This window comes from Triturus cristatus, chromosome 4_1 (genome assembly GCF_964204655.1).
Source record: "Triturus cristatus chromosome 4_1, aTriCri1.1, whole genome shotgun sequence".
Taxonomy (NCBI): domain Eukaryota; kingdom Metazoa; phylum Chordata; class Amphibia; order Caudata; family Salamandridae; genus Triturus; species Triturus cristatus.
This window is the reverse complement of record NC_140585.1, coordinates 107,108,156-107,120,184: the sequence shown is the minus strand read 5'-3', so window position 1 is coordinate 107,120,184 and position 12,029 is coordinate 107,108,156. Positions and strand designations below refer to the sequence as shown.

Below are 12,029 nucleotides of genomic sequence, written 5' to 3'. Positions count from 1 at the left end.
CCCTGGGTTTCAGGGATTCCTTGCATCCATCAAACAGCTCGAGTGCAAAAGTGGGGATGTAGCTCAGTGGTAGAGCGCATGCTTCGCATGTATGAGGTCCCGGGTTCAATCCCCGGCATCTCCAGGAGCCTCTGTTCCTTATCTTGGCTTTTTTCCAGAAGGCTAGCCTGCCATCATGCAGAAAGAAGAAGTTTGTCATGCAGTTGGGGTGAGAGCCCCACTTAAATAGTCAGACATTTGCTTTGGAAAAATCTTTGAACTAGGCATAGTTTGCGCATTTCAAGAAAATCGGAGAATTTTGCATTCCAAAAGAAGGAAATAAATGCCCTCTCTGAGGATCGAACTCAGGACCTTCAGATTATGAGACTGACGCGCTGCCTACTGCGCTAAGAAGGCTGTATATAGGCATCTGTACATAAGACCATGAAGATCATCCAGGTACAAGGCTGAAGGATTTTCCTGACTGACATTGTATACTGCAGAGTCGAATGGGGTGATGTGGCCGTCGGTTCAATGCAGGGTTTCCAATCATACAGTCAAACCTTGCAGAAGTGGGGATGTAGCTCAGTGGTAGAGCGCATGCTTTGCATGTATGAGGCCCCGGGTTCAATCCCCGGCATCTCCAGACTTTTGCCATGCTTACCTTGGATTTTGGGCCGAAAGCTAGGCTGGCATCATGATGAAGGAAGAGATATGTCCTCCAACCGGGATGAGGACCCCGCTTAATCTGTCAGACGTTTGCCTTGAAAAATCCCATGAAATGGGGCTATCTCATTTTTGATGATTATAGATCAAAAGAATCCTACTTGTTGAAGACATCAAAGTGATGATTCATCTTGACAACCATAATGCTTTGATGATAGAAATCTGTCGCATCTCTCTTGATCATTGGTAAGGGTTCTTCTTCTAAACCAGAGACTCTTTACAGTAGCTTTTAGAAAAACGGAATATTTTGTTTATCTCAATCACCTTCAATCTACAGATTTTTCCGTTCTCTTTCCTTTTGAAAATGCATCCAAAATGCACGTTCTTGATGCTGGGTGCGTAGTAATGACTCCCATAACTTTCTGTCATTTCTTTCATGGTTCCGCGCAGCCATCCATTTGCCACCAATGCTGCCCAAGGTCTTTGTATCAAAGTTCCTTTCCTTTCTGTAAAATTGAAATTTGGAGCACCCCTGCTTATCCCCAAGCCAAGACAGAACATGAACTTTGGTCTGAAATCCTCCTTTGGGGTGATAAGACGTACCTTACAGTGTGCTCTAAGAACTGGTGACTTTGAGAGGGAGCTGCAGGTAATGTTCATGATTTTCATCGATCTGCTCCTGATCCCCACCCCCACAACCTTTCTTGAGCGAGAGATAATTACAGCGCTGAAAGATACTTCAGCCACTCCTTCGATAGCTCAGTTGGTAGAGCGGAGGACTGTAGCATAAAGTCAGACATCCTTAGGTCGCTGGTTCAAATCCGGCTCGAAGGATTTTGTGCTTCGATTTCCATATCTTTCACTTTTATTCAAACAATACCTTCCATTGATTATGATCGAGACTTTGCAGTCCCTGGGTTTCAGGGATTCCTTGCATCCATCAAACAGCTCGAGTGCAAAAGTGGGGATGTAGCTCAGTGGTAGAGCGCATGCTTTGCATGTATGAGGTCCCGGGTTCAATCCCCGGCATCTCCAGGAGCCTCTGTTCCTTATCTTGGCTTTTTTCCAGAAGGCTAGCCTGCCATCATGCAGAAAGAAGAAGTTTGTCATGCAGTTGGGGTGAGAGCCCCACTTAAATAGTCAGACATTTGCTTTGGAAAAATCTTTGAACTAGGCATAGTTTGCGCATTTCAAGAAAATCGGAGAATTTTGCATTCCAAAAGAAGGAAATAAATGCCCTCTCTGAGGATCGAACTCAGGACCTTCAGATTATGAGACTGACGCGCTGCCTACTGCGCTAAGAAGGCTGTATATAGGCATCTGTACATAAGACCATGAAGATCATCCAGGTACAAGGCTGAAGGATTTTCCTGACTGACATTGTATACTGCAGAGTCGAATGGGGTGATGTGGCCGTCGGTTCAATGCAGGGTTTCCAATCATACAGTCAAACCTTGCAGAAGTGGGGATGTAGCTCAGTGGTAGAGCGCATGCTTTGCATGTATGAGGCCCCGGGTTCAATCCCCGGCATCTCCAGACTTTTGCCATGCTTACCTTGGATTTTGGGCCGAAAGCTAGGCTGGCATCATGATGAAGGAAGAGATATGTCCTCCAACCGGGATGAGGACCCCGCTTAATCTGTCAGACGTTTGCCTTGAAAAATCCCATGAAATGGGGCTATCTCATTTTTGATGATTATAGATCAAAAGAATCCTACTTGTTGAAGACATCAAAGTGATGATTCATCTTGACAACCATAATGCTTTGATGATAGAAATCTGTCGCATCTCTCTTGATCATTGGTAAGGGTTCTTCTTCTAAACCAGAGACTCTTTACAGTAGCTTTTAGAAAAACGGAATATTTTGTTTATCTCAATCACCTTCAATCTACAGATTTTTCCGTTCTCTTTCCTTTTGAAAATGCATCCAAAATGCACGTTCTTGATGCTGGGTGCGTAGTAATGACTCCCATAACTTTCTGTCATTTCTTTCATGGTTCCGCGCAGCCATCCATTTGCCACCAATGCTGCCCAAGGTCTTTGTATCAAAGTTCCTTTCCTTTCTGTAAAATTGAAATTTGGAGCACCCCTGCTTATCCCCAAGCCAAGACAGAACATGAACTTTGGTCTGAAATCCTCCTTTGGGGTGATAAGACGTACCTTACAGTGTGCTCTAAGAACTGGTGACTTTGAGAGGGAGCTGCAGGTAATGTTCATGATTTTCATCGATCTGCTCCTGATCCCCACCCCCACAACCTTTCTTGAGCGAGAGATAATTACAGCGCTGAAAGATACTTCAGCCACTCCTTCGATAGCTCAGTTGGTAGAGCGGAGGACTGTAGCATAAAGTCAGACATCCTTAGGTCGCTGGTTCAAATCCGGCTCGAAGGATTTTGTGCTTCGATTTCCATATATTTCACTTTTATTCAAACAATACCTTCCATTGATTATGATCGAGACTTTGCAGTCCCTGGGTTTCAGGGATTCCTTGCATCCATCAAACAGCTCGAGTGCAAAAGTGGGGATGTAGCTCAGTGGTAGAGCGCATGCTTCGCATGTATGAGGTCCCGGGTTCAATCCCCGGCATCTCCAGGAGCCTCTGTTCCTTATCTTGGCTTTTTTCCAGAAGGCTAGCCTGCCATCATGCAGAAAGAAGAAGTTTGTCATGCAGTTGGGGTGAGAGCCCCACTTAAATAGTCAGACATTTGCTTTGGAAAAATCTTTGAACTAGGCATAGTTTGCGCATTTCAAGAAAATCGGAGAATTTTGCATTCCAAAAGAAGGAAATAAATGCCCTCTCTGAGGATCGAACTCAGGACCTTCAGATTATGAGACTGACGCGCTGCCTACTGCGCTAAGAAGGCTGTATATAGGCATCTGTACATAAGACCATGAAGATCATCCAGGTACAAGGCTGAAGGATTTTCCTGACTGACATTGTATACTGCAGAGTCGAATGGGGTGATGTGGCCGTCGGTTCAATGCAGGGTTTCCAATCATACAGTCAAACCTTGCAGAAGTGGGGATGTAGCTCAGTGGTAGAGCGCATGCTTTGCATGTATGAGGCCCCGGGTTCAATCCCCGGCATCTCCAGACTTTTGCCATGCTTACCTTGGATTTTGGGCCGAAAGCTAGGCTGGCATCATGATGAAGGAAGAGATATGTCCTCCAACCGGGATGAGGACCCCGCTTAATCTGTCAGACGTTTGCCTTGAAAAATCCCATGAAATGGGGCTATCTCATTTTTGATGATTATAGATCAAAAGAATCCTACTTGTTGAAGACATCAAAGTGATGATTCATCTTGACAACCATAATGCTTTGATGATAGAAATCTGTCGCATCTCTCTTGATCATTGGTAAGGGTTCTTCTTCTAAACCAGAGACTCTTTACAGTAGCTTTTAGAAAAACGGAATATTTTGTTTATCTCAATCACCTTCAATCTACAGATTTTTCCGTTCTCTTTCCTTTTGAAAATGCATCCAAAATGCACGTTCTTGATGCTGGGTGCGTAGTAATGACTCCCATAACTTTCTGTCATTTCTTTCATGGTTCCGCGCAGCCATCCATTTGCCACCAATGCTGCCCAAGGTCTTTGTATCAAAGTTCCTTTCCTTTCTGTAAAATTGAAATTTGGAGCACCCCTGCTTATCCCCAAGCCAAGACAGAACATGAACTTTGGTCTGAAATCCTCCTTTGGGGTGATAAGACGTACCTTACAGTGTGCTCTAAGAACTGGTGACTTTGAGAGGGAGCTGCAGGTAATGTTCATGATTTTCATCGATCTGCTCCTGATCCCCACCCCCACAACCTTTCTTGAGCGAGAGATAATTACAGCGCTGAAAGATACTTCAGCCACTCCTTCGATAGCTCAGTTGGTAGAGCGGAGGACTGTAGCATAAAGTCAGACATCCTTAGGTCGCTGGTTCAAATCCGGCTCGAAGGATTTTTTGCTTCGATTTCCATATCTTTCACTTTTATTCAAACAATACCTTCCATTGATTATGATCGAGACTTTGCAGTCCCTGGGTTTCAGGGATTCCTTGCATCCATCAAACAGCTCGAGTGCAAAAGTGGGGATGTAGCTCAGTGGTAGAGCGCATGCTTTGCATGTATGAGGTCCCGGGTTCAATCCCCGGCATCTCCAGGAGCCTCTGTTCCTTATCTTGGCTTTTTTCCAGAAGGCTAGCCTGCCATCATGCAGAAAGAAGAAGTTTGTCATGCAGTTGGGGTGAGAGCCCCACTTAAATAGTCAGACATTTGCTTTGGAAAAATCTTTGAACTAGGCATAGTTTGCGCATTTCAAGAAAATCGGAGAATTTTGCATTCCAAAAGAAGGAAATAAATGCCCTCTCTGAGGATCGAACTCAGGACCTTCAGATTATGAGACTGACGCGCTGCCTACTGCGCTAAGAAGGCTGTATATAGGCATCTGTACATAAGACCATGAAGATCATCCAGGTACAAGGCTGAAGGATTTTCCTGACTGACATTGTATACTGCAGAGTCGAATGGGGTGATGTGGCCGTCGGTTCAATGCAGGGTTTCCAATCATACAGTCAAACCTTGCAGAAGTGGGGATGTAGCTCAGTGGTAGAGCGCATGCTTTGCATGTATGAGGCCCCGGGTTCAATCCCCGGCATCTCCAGACTTTTGCCATGCTTACCTTGGATTTTGGGCCGAAAGCTAGGCTGGCATCATGATGAAGGAAGAGATATGTCCTCCAACCGGGATGAGGACCCCGCTTAATCTGTCAGACGTTTGCCTTGAAAAATCCCATGAAATGGGGCTATCTCATTTTTGATGATTATAGATCAAAAGAATCCTACTTGTTGAAGACATCAAAGTGATGATTCATCTTGACAACCATAATGCTTTGATGATAGAAATCTGTCGCATCTCTCTTGATCATTGGTAAGGGTTCTTCTTCTAAACCAGAGACTCTTTACAGTAGCTTTTAGAAAAACGGAATATTTTGTTTATCTCAATCACCTTCAATCTACAGATTTTTCCGTTCTCTTTCCTTTTGAAAATGCATCCAAAATGCACGTTCTTGATGCTGGGTGCGTAGTAATGACTCCCATAACTTTCTGTCATTTCTTTCATGGTTCCGCGCAGCCATCCATTTGCCACCAATGCTGCCCAAGGTCTTTGTATCAAAGTTCCTTTCCTTTCTGTAAAATTGAAATTTGGAGCACCCCTGCTTATCCCCAAGCCAAGACAGAACATGAACTTTGGTCTGAAATCCTCCTTTGGGGTGATAAGACGTACCTTACAGTGTGCTCTAAGAACTGGTGACTTTGAGAGGGAGCTGCAGGTAATGTTCATGATTTTCATCGATCTGCTCCTGATCCCCACCCCCACAACCTTTCTTGAGCGAGAGATAATTACAGCGCTGAAAGATACTTCAGCCACTCCTTCGATAGCTCAGTTGGTAGAGCGGAGGACTGTAGCATAAAGTCAGACATCCTTAGGTCGCTGGTTCAAATCCGGCTCGAAGGATTTTTTGCTTCGATTTCCATATCTTTCACTTTTATTCAAACAATACCTTCCATTGATTATGATCGAGACTTTGCAGTCCCTGGGTTTCAGGGATTCCTTGCATCCATCAAACAGCTCGAGTGCAAAAGTGGGGATGTAGCTCAGTGGTAGAGCGCATGCTTTGCATGTATGAGGTCCCGGGTTCAATCCCCGGCATCTCCAGGAGCCTCTGTTCCTTATCTTGGCTTTTTTCCAGAAGGCTAGCCTGCCATCATGCAGAAAGAAGAAGTTTGTCATGCAGTTGGGGTGAGAGCCCCACTTAAATAGTCAGACATTTGCTTTGGAAAAATCTTTGAACTAGGCATAGTTTGCGCATTTCAAGAAAATCGGAGAATTTTGCATTCCAAAAGAAGGAAATAAATGCCCTCTCTGAGGATCGAACTCAGGACCTTCAGATTATGAGACTGACGCGCTGCCTACTGCGCTAAGAAGGCTGTATATAGGCATCTGTACATAAGACCATGAAGATCATCCAGGTACAAGGCTGAAGGATTTTCCTGACTGACATTGTATACTGCAGAGTCGAATGGGGTGATGTGGCCGTCGGTTCAATGCAGGGTTTCCAATCATACAGTCAAACCTTGCAGAAGTGGGGATGTAGCTCAGTGGTAGAGCGCATGCTTTGCATGTATGAGGCCCCGGGTTCAATCCCCGGCATCTCCAGACTTTTGCCATGCTTACCTTGGATTTTGGGCCGAAAGCTAGGCTGGCATCATGATGAAGGAAGAGATATGTCCTCCAACCGGGATGAGGACCCCGCTTAATCTGTCAGACGTTTGCCTTGAAAAATCCCATGAAATGGGGCTATCTCATTTTTGATGATTATAGATCAAAAGAATCCTACTTGTTGAAGACATCAAAGTGATGATTCATCTTGACAACCATAATGCTTTGATGATAGAAATCTGTCGCATCTCTCTTGATCATTGGTAAGGGTTCTTCTTCTAAACCAGAGACTCTTTACAGTAGCTTTTAGAAAAACGGAATATTTTGTTTATCTCAATCACCTTCAATCTACAGATTTTTCCGTTCTCTTTCCTTTTGAAAATGCATCCAAAATGCACGTTCTTGATGCTGGGTGCGTAGTAATGACTCCCATAACTTTCTGTCATTTCTTTCATGGTTCCGCGCAGCCATCCATTTGCCACCAATGCTGCCCAAGGTCTTTGTATCAAAGTTCCTTTCCTTTCTGTAAAATTGAAATTTGGAGCACCCCTGCTTATCCCCAAGCCAAGACAGAACATGAACTTTGGTCTGAAATCCTCCTTTGGGGTGATAAGACGTACCTTACAGTGTGCTCTAAGAACTGGTGACTTTGAGAGGGAGCTGCAGGTAATGTTCATGATTTTCATCGATCTGCTCCTGATCCCCACCCCCACAACCTTTCTTGAGCGAGAGATAATTACAGCGCTGAAAGATACTTCAGCCACTCCTTCGATAGCTCAGTTGGTAGAGCGGAGGACTGTAGCATAAAGTCAGACATCCTTAGGTCGCTGGTTCAAATCCGGCTCGAAGGATTTTGTGCTTCGATTTCCATATATTTCACTTTTATTCAAACAATACCTTCCATTGATTATGATCGAGACTTTGCAGTCCCTGGGTTTCAGGGATTCCTTGCATCCATCAAACAGCTCGAGTGCAAAAGTGGGGATGTAGCTCAGTGGTAGAGCGCATGCTTCGCATGTATGAGGTCCCGGGTTCAATCCCCGGCATCTCCAGGAGCCTCTGTTCCTTATCTTGGCTTTTTTCCAGAAGGCTAGCCTGCCATCATGCAGAAAGAAGAAGTTTGTCATGCAGTTGGGGTGAGAGCCCCACTTAAATAGTCAGACATTTGCTTTGGAAAAATCTTTGAACTAGGCATAGTTTGCGCATTTCAAGAAAATCGGAGAATTTTGCATTCCAAAAGAAGGAAATAAATGCCCTCTCTGAGGATCGAACTCAGGACCTTCAGATTATGAGACTGACGCGCTGCCTACTGCGCTAAGAAGGCTGTATATAGGCATCTGTACATAAGACCATGAAGATCATCCAGGTACAAGGCTGAAGGATTTTCCTGACTGACATTGTATACTGCAGAGTCGAATGGGGTGATGTGGCCGTCGGTTCAATGCAGGGTTTCCAATCATACAGTCAAACCTTGCAGAAGTGGGGATGTAGCTCAGTGGTAGAGCGCATGCTTTGCATGTATGAGGCCCCGGGTTCAATCCCCGGCATCTCCAGACTTTTGCCATGCTTACCTTGGATTTTGGGCCGAAAGCTAGGCTGGCATCATGATGAAGGAAGAGATATGTCCTCCAACCGGGATGAGGAACCCGCTTAATCTGTCAGACGTTTGCCTTGAAAAATCCCATGAAATGGGGCTATCTCATTTTTGATGATTATAGATCAAAAGAATCCTACTTGTTGAAGACATCAAAGTGATGATTCATCTTGACAACCATAATGCTTTGATGATAGAAATCTGTCGCATCTCTCTTGATCATTGGTAAGGGTTCTTCTTCTAAACCAGAGACTCTTTACAGTAGCTTTTAGAAAAACGGAATATTTTGTTTATCTCAATCACCTTCAATCTACAGATTTTTCCGTTCTCTTTCCTTTTGAAAATGCATCCAAAATGCACGTTCTTGATGCTGGGTGCGTAGTAATGACTCCCATAACTTTCTGTCATTTCTTTCATGGTTCCGCGCAGCCATCCATTTGCCACCAATGCTGCCCAAGGTCTTTGTATCAAAGTTCCTTTCCTTTCTGTAAAATTGAAATTTGGAGCACCCCTGCTTATCCCCAAGCCAAGACAGAACATGAACTTTGGTCTGAAATCCTCCTTTGGGGTGATAAGACGTACCTTACAGTGTGCTCTAAGAACTGGTGACTTTGAGAGGGAGCTGCAGGTAATGTTCATGATTTTCATCGATCTGCTCCTGATCCCCACCCCCACAACCTTTCTTGAGCGAGAGATAATTACAGCGCTGAAAGATACTTCAGCCACTCCTTCGATAGCTCAGTTGGTAGAGCGGAGGACTGTAGCATAAAGTCAGACATCCTTAGGTCGCTGGTTCAAATCCGGCTCGAAGGATTTTTTGCTTCGATTTCCATATCTTTCACTTTTATTCAAACAATACCTTCCATTGATTATGATCGAGACTTTGCAGTCCCTGGGTTTCAGGGATTCCTTGCATCCATCAAACAGCTCGAGTGCAAAAGTGGGGATGTAGCTCAGTGGTAGAGCGCATGCTTTGCATGTATGAGGTCCCGGGTTCAATCCCCGGCATCTCCAGGAGCCTCTGTTCCTTATCTTGGCTTTTTTCCAGAAGGCTAGCCTGCCATCATGCAGAAAGAAGAAGTTTGTCATGCAGTTGGGGTGAGAGCCCCACTTAAATAGTCAGACATTTGCTTTGGAAAAATCTTTGAACTAGGCATAGTTTGCGCATTTCAAGAAAATCGGAGAATTTTGCATTCCAAAAGAAGGAAATAAATGCCCTCTCTGAGGATCGAACTCAGGACCTTCAGATTATGAGACTGACGCGCTGCCTACTGCGCTAAGAAGGCTGTATATAGGCATCTGTACATAAGACCATGAAGATCATCCAGGTACAAGGCTGAAGGATTTTCCTGACTGACATTGTATACTGCAGAGTCGAATGGGGTGATGTGGCCGTCGGTTCAATGCAGGGTTTCCAATCATACAGTCAAACCTTGCAGAAGTGGGGATGTAGCTCAGTGGTAGAGCGCATGCTTTGCATGTATGAGGCCCTGGGTTCAATCCCCGGCATCTCCAGACTTTTGCCATGCTTACCTTGGATTTTGGGCCGAAAGCTAGGTTGGCATCATGATGAAGGAAGAGATATGTCCTCCAACCGGGATGAGGACCCCGCTTAATCTGTCAGACGTTTGCCTTGAAAAATCCCATGAAATGGGGCTATCTCATTTTTGATGATTATAGATCAAAAGAATCCTACTTGTTGAAGACATCAAAGTGATGATTCATCTTGACAACCATAATGCTTTGATGATAGAAATCTGTCGCATCTCTCTTGATCATTGGTAAGGGTTCTTCTTCTAAACCAGAGACTCTTTACAGTAGCTTTTAGAAAAACGGAATATTTTGTTTATCTCAATCACCTTCAATCTACAGATTTTTCCGTTCTCTTTCCTTTTGAAAATGCATCCAAAATGCACGTTCTTGATGCTAGGTGCGTAGTAATGACTCCCATAACTTTCTGTCATTTCTTTCATGGTTCCGCGCAGCCATCCATTTGCCACCAATGCTGCCCAAGGTCTTTGTATCAAAGTTCCTTTCCTTTCTGTAAAATTGAAATTTGGAGCACCCCTGCTTATCCCCAAGCCAAGACAGAACATGAACTTTGGTCTGAAATCCTCCTTTGGGGTGATAAGACGTACCTTACAGTGTGCTCTAAGAACTGGTGACTTTGAGAGGGAGCTGCAGGTAATGTTCATGATTTTCATCGATCTGCTCCTGATCCCCACCCCCACAACCTTTCTTGAGCGAGAGATAATTACAGCGCTGAAAGATACTTCAGCCACTCCTTCGATAGCTCAGTTGGTAGAGCGGAGGACTGTAGCATAAAGTCAGACATCCTTAGGTCGCTGGTTCAAATCCGGCTCGAAGGATTTTTTGCTTCGATTTCCATATCTTTCACTTTTATTCAAACAATACCTTCCATTGATTATGATCGAGACTTTGCAGTCCCTGGGTTTCAGGGATTCCTTGCATCCATCAAACAGCTCGAGTGCAAAAGTGGGGATGTAGCTCAGTGGTAGAGCGCATGCTTTGCATGTATGAGGTCCCGGGTTCAATCCCCGGCATCTCCAGGAGCCTCTGTTCCTTATCTTGGCTTTTTTCCAGAAGGCTAGCCTGCCATCATGCAGAAAGAAGAAGTTTGTCATGCAGTTGGGGTGAGAGCCCCACTTAAATAGTCAGACATTTGCTTTGGAAAAATCTTTGAACTAGGCATAGTTTGCGCATTTCAAGAAAATCGGAGAATTTTGCATTCCAAAAGAAGGAAATAAATGCCCTCTCTGAGGATCGAACTCAGGACCTTCAGATTATGAGACTGACGCGCTGCCTACTGCGCTAAGAAGGCTGTATATAGGCATCTGTACATAAGACCATGAAGATCATCCAGGTACAAGGCTGAAGGATTTTCCTGACTGACATTGTATACTGCAGAGTCGAATGGGGTGATGTGGCCGTCGGTTCAATGCAGGGTTTCCAATCATACAGTCAAACCTTGCAGAAGTGGGGATGTAGCTCAGTGGTAGAGCGCATGCTTTGCATGTATGAGGCCCCGGGTTCAATCCCCGGCATCTCCAGACTTTTGCCATGCTTACCTTGGATTTTGGGCCGAAAGCTAGGCTGGCATCATGATGAAGGAAGAGATATGTCCTCCAACCGGGATGAGGACCCCGCTTAATCTGTCAGACGTTTGCCTTGAAAAATCCCATGAAATGGGGCTATCTCATTTTTGATGATTATAGATCAAAAGAATCCTACTTGTTGAAGACATCAAAGTGATGATTCATCTTGACAACCATAATGCTTTGATGATAGAAATCTGTCGCATCTCTCTTGATCATTGGTAAGGGTTCTTCTTCTAAACCAGAGACTCTTTACAGTAGCTTTTAGAAAAACGGAATATTTTGTTTATCTCAATCACCTTCAATCTACAGATTTTTCCGTTCTCTTTCCTTTTGAAAATGCATCCAAAATGCACGTTCTTGATGCTGGGTGCGTAGTAATGACTCCCATAACTTTCTGTCATTTCTTTCATGGTTCCGCGCAGCCATCCATTTGCCACCAATGCTGCCCAAGGTCTTTGTATCAA

General features: G+C 44.5%; 30 non-coding genes across 30 annotated transcripts; 22 read left to right on the top strand and 8 right to left on the bottom strand.

Annotated features, from left to right (window-relative positions):
• The first annotated feature begins 52 nt into the window (after positions 1 to 52).
• TRNAA-CGC (transfer RNA alanine (anticodon CGC)) lies at positions 53 to 124 on the top strand. Its single transcript has one exon. It is a non-coding gene; the product is annotated as a tRNA-Ala (tRNA).
• A 199-nt stretch (positions 125 to 323) lies between these two features.
• TRNAM-CAU (transfer RNA methionine (anticodon CAU)) lies at positions 324 to 396 on the bottom strand. Its single transcript has one exon. It is a non-coding gene; the product is annotated as a tRNA-Met (tRNA).
• Positions 397 to 553: 157 nt separating this feature from the next.
• TRNAA-UGC (transfer RNA alanine (anticodon UGC)) lies at positions 554 to 625 on the top strand. Its single transcript has one exon. It is a non-coding gene; the product is annotated as a tRNA-Ala (tRNA).
• Positions 626 to 1,393: 768 nt separating this feature from the next.
• On the top strand, positions 1,394 to 1,479 carry TRNAY-GUA (transfer RNA tyrosine (anticodon GUA)). Its single transcript is given in 2 exon segments — positions 1,394 to 1,430; positions 1,444 to 1,479. It is a non-coding gene; the product is annotated as a tRNA-Tyr (tRNA).
• A 129-nt stretch (positions 1,480 to 1,608) lies between these two features.
• On the top strand, positions 1,609 to 1,680 carry TRNAA-UGC (transfer RNA alanine (anticodon UGC)). The gene has a single exon. It is a non-coding gene; the product is annotated as a tRNA-Ala (tRNA).
• Positions 1,681 to 1,879: 199 nt separating this feature from the next.
• TRNAM-CAU (transfer RNA methionine (anticodon CAU)) lies at positions 1,880 to 1,952 on the bottom strand. The gene has a single exon. It is a non-coding gene; the product is annotated as a tRNA-Met (tRNA).
• A 157-nt stretch (positions 1,953 to 2,109) lies between these two features.
• TRNAA-UGC (transfer RNA alanine (anticodon UGC)) lies at positions 2,110 to 2,181 on the top strand. The gene has a single exon. It is a non-coding gene; the product is annotated as a tRNA-Ala (tRNA).
• A 768-nt stretch (positions 2,182 to 2,949) lies between these two features.
• TRNAY-GUA (transfer RNA tyrosine (anticodon GUA)) lies at positions 2,950 to 3,035 on the top strand. Its single transcript is given in 2 exon segments — positions 2,950 to 2,986; positions 3,000 to 3,035. It is a non-coding gene; the product is annotated as a tRNA-Tyr (tRNA).
• A 129-nt stretch (positions 3,036 to 3,164) lies between these two features.
• TRNAA-CGC (transfer RNA alanine (anticodon CGC)) lies at positions 3,165 to 3,236 on the top strand. The gene has a single exon. It is a non-coding gene; the product is annotated as a tRNA-Ala (tRNA).
• A 199-nt stretch (positions 3,237 to 3,435) lies between these two features.
• On the bottom strand, positions 3,436 to 3,508 carry TRNAM-CAU (transfer RNA methionine (anticodon CAU)). The gene has a single exon. It is a non-coding gene; the product is annotated as a tRNA-Met (tRNA).
• A 157-nt stretch (positions 3,509 to 3,665) lies between these two features.
• On the top strand, positions 3,666 to 3,737 carry TRNAA-UGC (transfer RNA alanine (anticodon UGC)). The gene has a single exon. It is a non-coding gene; the product is annotated as a tRNA-Ala (tRNA).
• Positions 3,738 to 4,505: 768 nt separating this feature from the next.
• Positions 4,506 to 4,591, top strand: TRNAY-GUA (transfer RNA tyrosine (anticodon GUA)). Its single transcript is given in 2 exon segments — positions 4,506 to 4,542; positions 4,556 to 4,591. It is a non-coding gene; the product is annotated as a tRNA-Tyr (tRNA).
• Positions 4,592 to 4,720: 129 nt separating this feature from the next.
• Positions 4,721 to 4,792, top strand: TRNAA-UGC (transfer RNA alanine (anticodon UGC)). The gene has a single exon. It is a non-coding gene; the product is annotated as a tRNA-Ala (tRNA).
• Positions 4,793 to 4,991: 199 nt separating this feature from the next.
• On the bottom strand, positions 4,992 to 5,064 carry TRNAM-CAU (transfer RNA methionine (anticodon CAU)). Its single transcript has one exon. It is a non-coding gene; the product is annotated as a tRNA-Met (tRNA).
• Positions 5,065 to 5,221: 157 nt separating this feature from the next.
• On the top strand, positions 5,222 to 5,293 carry TRNAA-UGC (transfer RNA alanine (anticodon UGC)). The gene has a single exon. It is a non-coding gene; the product is annotated as a tRNA-Ala (tRNA).
• Positions 5,294 to 6,061: 768 nt separating this feature from the next.
• On the top strand, positions 6,062 to 6,147 carry TRNAY-GUA (transfer RNA tyrosine (anticodon GUA)). The gene is given in 2 exon segments: positions 6,062 to 6,098; positions 6,112 to 6,147. It is a non-coding gene; the product is annotated as a tRNA-Tyr (tRNA).
• Positions 6,148 to 6,276: 129 nt separating this feature from the next.
• On the top strand, positions 6,277 to 6,348 carry TRNAA-UGC (transfer RNA alanine (anticodon UGC)). Its single transcript has one exon. It is a non-coding gene; the product is annotated as a tRNA-Ala (tRNA).
• Positions 6,349 to 6,547: 199 nt separating this feature from the next.
• On the bottom strand, positions 6,548 to 6,620 carry TRNAM-CAU (transfer RNA methionine (anticodon CAU)). Its single transcript has one exon. It is a non-coding gene; the product is annotated as a tRNA-Met (tRNA).
• A 157-nt stretch (positions 6,621 to 6,777) lies between these two features.
• On the top strand, positions 6,778 to 6,849 carry TRNAA-UGC (transfer RNA alanine (anticodon UGC)). The gene has a single exon. It is a non-coding gene; the product is annotated as a tRNA-Ala (tRNA).
• Positions 6,850 to 7,617: 768 nt separating this feature from the next.
• On the top strand, positions 7,618 to 7,703 carry TRNAY-GUA (transfer RNA tyrosine (anticodon GUA)). Its single transcript is given in 2 exon segments — positions 7,618 to 7,654; positions 7,668 to 7,703. It is a non-coding gene; the product is annotated as a tRNA-Tyr (tRNA).
• Positions 7,704 to 7,832: 129 nt separating this feature from the next.
• On the top strand, positions 7,833 to 7,904 carry TRNAA-CGC (transfer RNA alanine (anticodon CGC)). Its single transcript has one exon. It is a non-coding gene; the product is annotated as a tRNA-Ala (tRNA).
• A 199-nt stretch (positions 7,905 to 8,103) lies between these two features.
• Positions 8,104 to 8,176, bottom strand: TRNAM-CAU (transfer RNA methionine (anticodon CAU)). The gene has a single exon. It is a non-coding gene; the product is annotated as a tRNA-Met (tRNA).
• A 157-nt stretch (positions 8,177 to 8,333) lies between these two features.
• Positions 8,334 to 8,405, top strand: TRNAA-UGC (transfer RNA alanine (anticodon UGC)). The gene has a single exon. It is a non-coding gene; the product is annotated as a tRNA-Ala (tRNA).
• A 768-nt stretch (positions 8,406 to 9,173) lies between these two features.
• TRNAY-GUA (transfer RNA tyrosine (anticodon GUA)) lies at positions 9,174 to 9,259 on the top strand. The gene is given in 2 exon segments: positions 9,174 to 9,210; positions 9,224 to 9,259. It is a non-coding gene; the product is annotated as a tRNA-Tyr (tRNA).
• A 129-nt stretch (positions 9,260 to 9,388) lies between these two features.
• TRNAA-UGC (transfer RNA alanine (anticodon UGC)) lies at positions 9,389 to 9,460 on the top strand. The gene has a single exon. It is a non-coding gene; the product is annotated as a tRNA-Ala (tRNA).
• A 199-nt stretch (positions 9,461 to 9,659) lies between these two features.
• Positions 9,660 to 9,732, bottom strand: TRNAM-CAU (transfer RNA methionine (anticodon CAU)). The gene has a single exon. It is a non-coding gene; the product is annotated as a tRNA-Met (tRNA).
• Positions 9,733 to 10,729: 997 nt separating this feature from the next.
• TRNAY-GUA (transfer RNA tyrosine (anticodon GUA)) lies at positions 10,730 to 10,815 on the top strand. The gene is given in 2 exon segments: positions 10,730 to 10,766; positions 10,780 to 10,815. It is a non-coding gene; the product is annotated as a tRNA-Tyr (tRNA).
• Positions 10,816 to 10,944: 129 nt separating this feature from the next.
• On the top strand, positions 10,945 to 11,016 carry TRNAA-UGC (transfer RNA alanine (anticodon UGC)). Its single transcript has one exon. It is a non-coding gene; the product is annotated as a tRNA-Ala (tRNA).
• A 199-nt stretch (positions 11,017 to 11,215) lies between these two features.
• TRNAM-CAU (transfer RNA methionine (anticodon CAU)) lies at positions 11,216 to 11,288 on the bottom strand. Its single transcript has one exon. It is a non-coding gene; the product is annotated as a tRNA-Met (tRNA).
• Positions 11,289 to 11,445: 157 nt separating this feature from the next.
• TRNAA-UGC (transfer RNA alanine (anticodon UGC)) lies at positions 11,446 to 11,517 on the top strand. Its single transcript has one exon. It is a non-coding gene; the product is annotated as a tRNA-Ala (tRNA).
• Positions 11,518 to 12,029: the final 512 nt, after the last annotated feature.